The 5,853-nt window shown below is 54.2% G+C and overlaps 1 long non-coding RNA gene across 1 annotated transcript; it reads right to left on the bottom strand.

The window, feature by feature from the left end:
* Positions 1 to 3,214: 3,214 nt before the first annotated feature.
* LOC116660777 lies at positions 3,215 to 4,662 on the bottom strand. Its single transcript, XR_004316400.1, has 3 exons — positions 4,614 to 4,662; positions 3,805 to 3,856; positions 3,215 to 3,232 (listed from the first exon to the last, which is right to left on the bottom strand). It is a non-coding gene; the product is annotated as an uncharacterized LOC116660777 (long non-coding RNA).
* Between the last annotated feature and the right edge of the window lie 1,191 nt (positions 4,663 to 5,853).

The raw sequence follows: 5,853 nt of genomic DNA, 5'->3' as shown, positions 1-5,853 counted from the left end.
CAGTGTGAGGGCCCTGAAGGAGCACTTTAGAAGCAGAGTCTTGGAGGAGCATGCCGGTGGCATGGTCCTGAAGGAGGTTATCAGTGTGAGGATCTTGACGGAGATCACCAGTGGCATGGCCTTGAGGCTGATTCTTTGATTTGACTTTGCTTCTGAGCTCAAACTCACTCGCCTGTGTTTTAAGGTGTGGCTTCTTTGGATCTTGGGCAGCTGACTTTGTTGGTGGTGACAAACTCTTACAAGTGGCTGGAAACCCTGATCTCCTCCGATCCACGTCAGAGGTTTGGGATTTGGCCAGCACGCTGGGTCCCGATGTGACTTCCCAAGCAGGATCCTCCTCCCCCTGCGCTGCCTCCAAGGCCTGTCTGGCCCTTGAAGATTGGGACTGTAAGTCCCTCTCCAGGATGCATGCACTCTGGCAGGGATCTCGTGAGGCCCGACCCCAACTTTCTCCCCTTGGCTTATTCCTGGTCACTGTTGAGCTTGAGCTGGCCTCTGTGTTGCTTTCCTTGGCCGCCAGGGCAGTCCCCCTCTGCCAGGTTCTGCCCATGGGGCTGCGTGTGAGTGTCTGAGAAGGTGGCCCGCCCTCCTGACGAGGGGCCTCGAAGGGCGCCTGGCTGTCCCTAGGTGGGATCTTCCCCAGGGGCCTCTCAGTCTCCCTGCACACAGGGGAGGGGCCAGGGAGGGGACTCATCAGGGTGAGACGTGACTCTCCTGTTGTCACTTTCTCTCCCAGATGGGGCTGAGGTTTTCCCAGAAGTGTGGCAAAGCTGTCTTTCGGGTGTGCCTCAGACTGCCAGGTGGCTGAGGGGGCAAAGGTGGACCTTGGGAGGGACAAGGGTTGAGCCTCATATAGCTTAAGGTTAATGGGCTCAAAGTCCTGGGGAGGCAGGCCCCACCTGTGCCTTACTCGGTATCTTATGATATGTGCTTCTAGCATCTGTTGAATGCTTGGACTGAGGAAGGAAAGCTCATGGAAGGTGTTTACACAGGGTTTCCGGTGCTTCAAGAATGCACGGTTTCTCATTTCCTTGTGAATGTGGGACTCAGAAGAACCATGGCTGGCCACAAGCCAGGACTGGCGCATGCTCACAGGAATCAAACCCTGGTTAATCTGCCCCAACTTCCTGCCCAAATGGGCTCTCAAGACTTTTGCTAGGTGTCTTTTATCTGGGCCCCTGGATAAGTAACGTCCTATATTACTCTTCAAAGGCCTCATCAAGCATCTTTCTGACTCCTTTGCAGAGCTAATTTCTAGAAACTGCACAGGGAATCTGGCCCTGGAGCGATCTTTCGAGATCCTCCTCAGACACGGCTTTAGACCTTTGCTGAAGTCCTTTTCTGGTTGGAACTCTGTTTGACTCTGCCTGTGGGATCCTCTGTGGCACCTGGACCCTGTCTTGTGTGGTTTCAGGCTTTTGCCCACAAATGTAGGGGGCCGCCAGGGTTCCTGCTTGCCCTGTGTCTGGTAAGTCCCTGAGAACTGGCCCTGAGGTGAATTCAGTTCCAGAGTCAGTTGGATCCTGCAGGGCAGGCGACTCCGGAGTTGATCTTTGTTGAGCCTCTTTTGAAGATGTTGATTCTGGAGATTAGGGCTGATTAAGCCCCCGTGAAGAAAGGAGACTGACCTCTGGGCCGGGGAGGCCCCCCTCTCCAGGGGAAGGCTGGGAATGAAGACCTCCTGAGATCTTCTGACGGCTGAGGGTGGAGGCCTCCCGCTTTGCTGCTGCTGCTGCAGCTGCAGGTGGCATTCCCGATGCTGAGTTTCAGGTGGGATTAAAAGATTGTGCCTGTTTCTGGAATGTAGGGCAAGATGGCCCATAGGTCCTCATCTGGGGTGAAGAAGAAGGTTCGAATAGGAGAGAAATTGGAAGGTAGGACTGGGCCTGGATCTCAGCCCGAGGAGCCAGGGGTGGGGGCTGGGACTGAGGCAAGTTTTGAGTGAAAAGCTGGGATTGGGTCCCCAGGCCGGGCAAGAGTGGGGCCTGAGAAAGACTTAAAGGTATACTGGGTTGAATGGAAACGGGAAAGCCATTGGACACTCCGTTGAATAAAACAGAGGGTGCCTTCAGTTGAGAAGAACTAGGAACAAGGGCTGAAGCCACCAGGGACTCACTGTGCAAAGAGGGGAGGCCCCAGAAGAGCTGGCTGTATTTCTGCTCTAAGTGGTCCCTCAGGACCTCAGGGCGTGAGAGTTGCTGAGGACCCGACAGCTGCTCTGGTTTGTCTTTCATGTTCCAGAAAGACTGAGGGGCCGTGGTGTTCTGCTCCTCGCCCCCTGACCACCACGTACTCCCTAGAGAGTTCAGATGGTAGTCAGAGCTCACTTGTTCTGCGAATGACCCACCCTTTTCTTTTTCCTTCCAAGTCTTAAGTTTTACTCTCTTGGCAATTAGCATCTCCAGTAGCTTCTGGACGTCCGGGTTGACAAATGAGGGGCTACCAATCTCTACCTGCTTATTTGTGGGGTCTCCCCAGAACGGGGCCTTTGCTGGGTGGTGCTCTTGCTGGAACTTTGATGAGGTGGGAAAGAACAAGGCCTTGGTGGTCTCCCAGCAGCAGGAGAGGAACGAAATGGGGCAGCTTATGCACCCAAGACTCCGGACGGCTGGGACGGTAGATGACAAAAAGGAGTTACGGGAGCTCTTTGGGATGGTATCCAGTGGGGTCGTCTTCAAATCGGACTGGTCTTGAGGGTCTGCTGACAGAGTGGAGACCAGAGGTGGAGGCCCCTGGGTCAGAGGAGCAGGGGAAGCCAACAGGGTCATGGCAGGAGCAGCCTCTTTTGCAGACTCCCTGCACGGCTGCTGGGCTCCAGCAAGCTCTGCTTTGCACACCTTGTCAGGGGGCTCTTGGTGGGATTGCTGATGAGAGCCGCCCTTGTCAGGGGACCTCCCCAGGTGGCTGCGGGAGACAGGAGGCACAAGCTGCAGCCAGGAGCTGGCAGGCCCAGGACACCCCCAGGTGGGGGTGGGCGTCTGCGGCCCATGGCCCTCCATGGCCCCCATGCTGACTTCACAATGCTCCTGCTGTCCCTCCCTCCCCCAGGGCTTTAGCCATCCCCTATCCCCAGGGCTCCCCCTCCCAGGTCAGCCCCAAGCTGCCTGCAGCCCTGGGGTCACCCCACAGGCTCCGGGAGGAAGGAGAACACGGGAGAGGAGAGGAAATTACCTTTGCAGAAGTAAAACCAGGTCCCGAACCTCTTCCAGCTCCTCCTGACAGTCCCTGCAAGCTGGAAATCAGGAGGCTGGGTCGCGGGGTGAAGGTGGGAGCCTAGGGGCCTCGCAGGAGGCCGAGTGCCGTGTCCCTCTCTAGGGGACATCACTGGGAGGCTGGAGCCCAAGCACCAGCACCCAGGGCTGCCTGGTCCCTGACAGTGATGGAGATAGCTCACGAATGGTTTTATCGTTTACAAAGCGCTTCCACATCCATCCCCCCCGCTGCCCTGACAACTGCCTGTGGGGGCTACAGGGCAGGGGTCACCTCACGGAGGAATCTGAGCAAAGTTTAACAGCACAGTTACACTTGGAGGTCCCACCTCCCCGCCCAGGCCCCGCTGGTCCCCTGCGGCCCGCACGCCCGCGGCCCACACCCCTTCCCAGGCCCCTCACAGCTTCGTTCTGAGCGCGGAATCTGGAAAGTATCTGGGTTCTGCTCTCCTTCCAGGAGCCGCCCTGAGGGTTCGGTTTCTGAGGGACAGACTCTGTCGCGGGCTGTCCTCGTCCTCGGAGACCGCGGAGCTGGGTCCTCAGGGCCCGGGGGTGGGGGCTGACTGTCGGGCACACGGGGCTGAACAGAGCTTACCTTTCAGAGCTCCGTTTTTCTTCCGACTCCTGCCCCTGCCCTTCGGCGGATGCTGAGAGACAAGGGGGAACAAGGGGCTGGGGCCCGGCTCTCACCCTGCCCTCTCCCGACAGGCGTCAGACCCGCGTCCACGCACAGCACAGCTTTCTGCATCTAACGGGGCTCTGTGGGTTTTCTCCCCTTTCACTCTCTTTTAAAGTGGATAAAAGTACTTTCTGTTTTCCTTCACTGGAGAACGTGAAGAAGAAGGATTTTCTACGCGAGGCCCACCCTGGATTTCTTCCGTCACTGCTCCTCTGCTCAGGAAACACGCACTCAGACCTGCAGGTGCGTCTGAGCTCCGTCAGGTGGGCCCTGCTTCCCGAGGCCAGGGCCCCCCTGCAGCCCCAGTCGGAGGCTCTGGGGGCCTCAGCACTGCCCTCAGATCAGCCCTGACCAGGGAGAGTCTTGTCCCAGCCACCTGTTCACGGCCCGTGAGCCGGGGCTCAGGGGCCTGACCTCTGGCTGAGGCTGAACTCCCAGCATCCAGCCCTCGGCCACCGGTCACTGCGTTTGGGACTCGCCCTGGAACCCTCTACCCTCCCTGGACGACTGGCCTGAGCTCTCTGGCTGGAAATCCCGGTGCCCAGTCCAGCCCCTGCCCAGCCCGGCTGGTCCCTGAGGGCTGCTATTCTGTTCTTCCCCGAGAATAGGTGTCCTAGCCTTTCCCACCTCAGGAGGCGCTCTCCTCGACTCAGAAAAGTGGAAATAATGATAGGAAAAAGGAGGGATAATCAGGTGCTTTTGGGTCCGAGCCAAGCGTTCCTTACCTTCCTGAAGCTTCCATGCTTCCTAGGAGGTGGTGTGGGTGGACCACCCTGGAGGTAGGAGATTATTAGGAAGAAGAGCCCCAGTCCGCACAGGGCACCCAAGATGATGTCAGGCACCCGAAATGTGCAGCTGGAGCTCAGCCACGTGTCCAAAGTGCTTTTCAGAGATGAAAGATAATTCTCCATCCTCTGAACCACACTGCTGCCCTTAGGCAACTGAGCACAGGGGGTGTATGTGGGGAGTAAAGTCCTAGGCCCTCATCACAACTGTGGTCTGGTCACAAAGGGCTCCTGAGGGTGGGGAGGGAGCTGGACCACACCCCAACTACCCAGCCAGGCGGTTTCACTCATCCATCCTATTCTGAGCCAGCCAATACCACCTTGTCGCCCTGAGACAGGCATTAGCCAGCTTTCTTTTAATTCCACCTGGAACCCAGATAACAATGGATTCCTTTAAGATCTCTAATTGAATTCCATTAATAGCTCTTAAAAAACCTGGAGTTGTCCCTGGAATTTTGGTTAATTCTTGGGGATTTTTACTCAGGATGGCCTTGTCTGTAACTCCAAATTTTCCACATAGTATGTTTATGGCTAGCATCAATCCAGACATAGAACTTAAACTTCTTTCTTATTTCTTGAGCCATGTGACTTTTGAAAACTTTCAAAAATTTAAAAAATTTACAGCTAATCTTCACTACATTGAGCCACAGGGAATTAAAACTTAAATTAATAAGCATTCAAAATGTATAGAGCTAGAGAATTATAAAGCAAATTGAAATAGTTAAGCCTTCAAAGTATATTTTTCATAAATTTCTAATATCTTTGCTTCTGAGTCTTGGAAACTAATAATAGCATTGTAAGTTTATAAGATCATTTTAATAGAAAAAATAGACAAGAATACAATTATTTTAATTATAATATTTCTAATAGTAGGGTTAGAAGGGGGGTGTCCTATTGTGGTGAACAACACAGCATGTTAGATTTCTTTTTGATCATATTTTACAAGGTTAAATAAATTATTATTTAAAATTCATAAACTCACATATTGTTTTGTTTCAAGGTAAATTAAACTCTCCTCCTAGTCTTGAAGCGTTGGCCTTTCATAGGACTCTTCAACACCGCCCTCGCTCTCGGTTTTCTCTCAGATCTCCGTGATTGTCCAAATGGCCTACTATACTTTTAATAGTTCTCAACAGCTGAGGGTATGCCAAGACCTGTTGAGGCGGGAAGCCCCATAAAA

Source organism: Camelus ferus, chromosome 31 (assembly GCF_009834535.1).
Source record: "Camelus ferus isolate YT-003-E chromosome 31, BCGSAC_Cfer_1.0, whole genome shotgun sequence".
NCBI classification, from domain to species: Eukaryota; Metazoa; Chordata; class Mammalia; order Artiodactyla; family Camelidae; genus Camelus; species Camelus ferus.
This window is presented reverse-complemented; position numbering and strand designations above follow the sequence as displayed.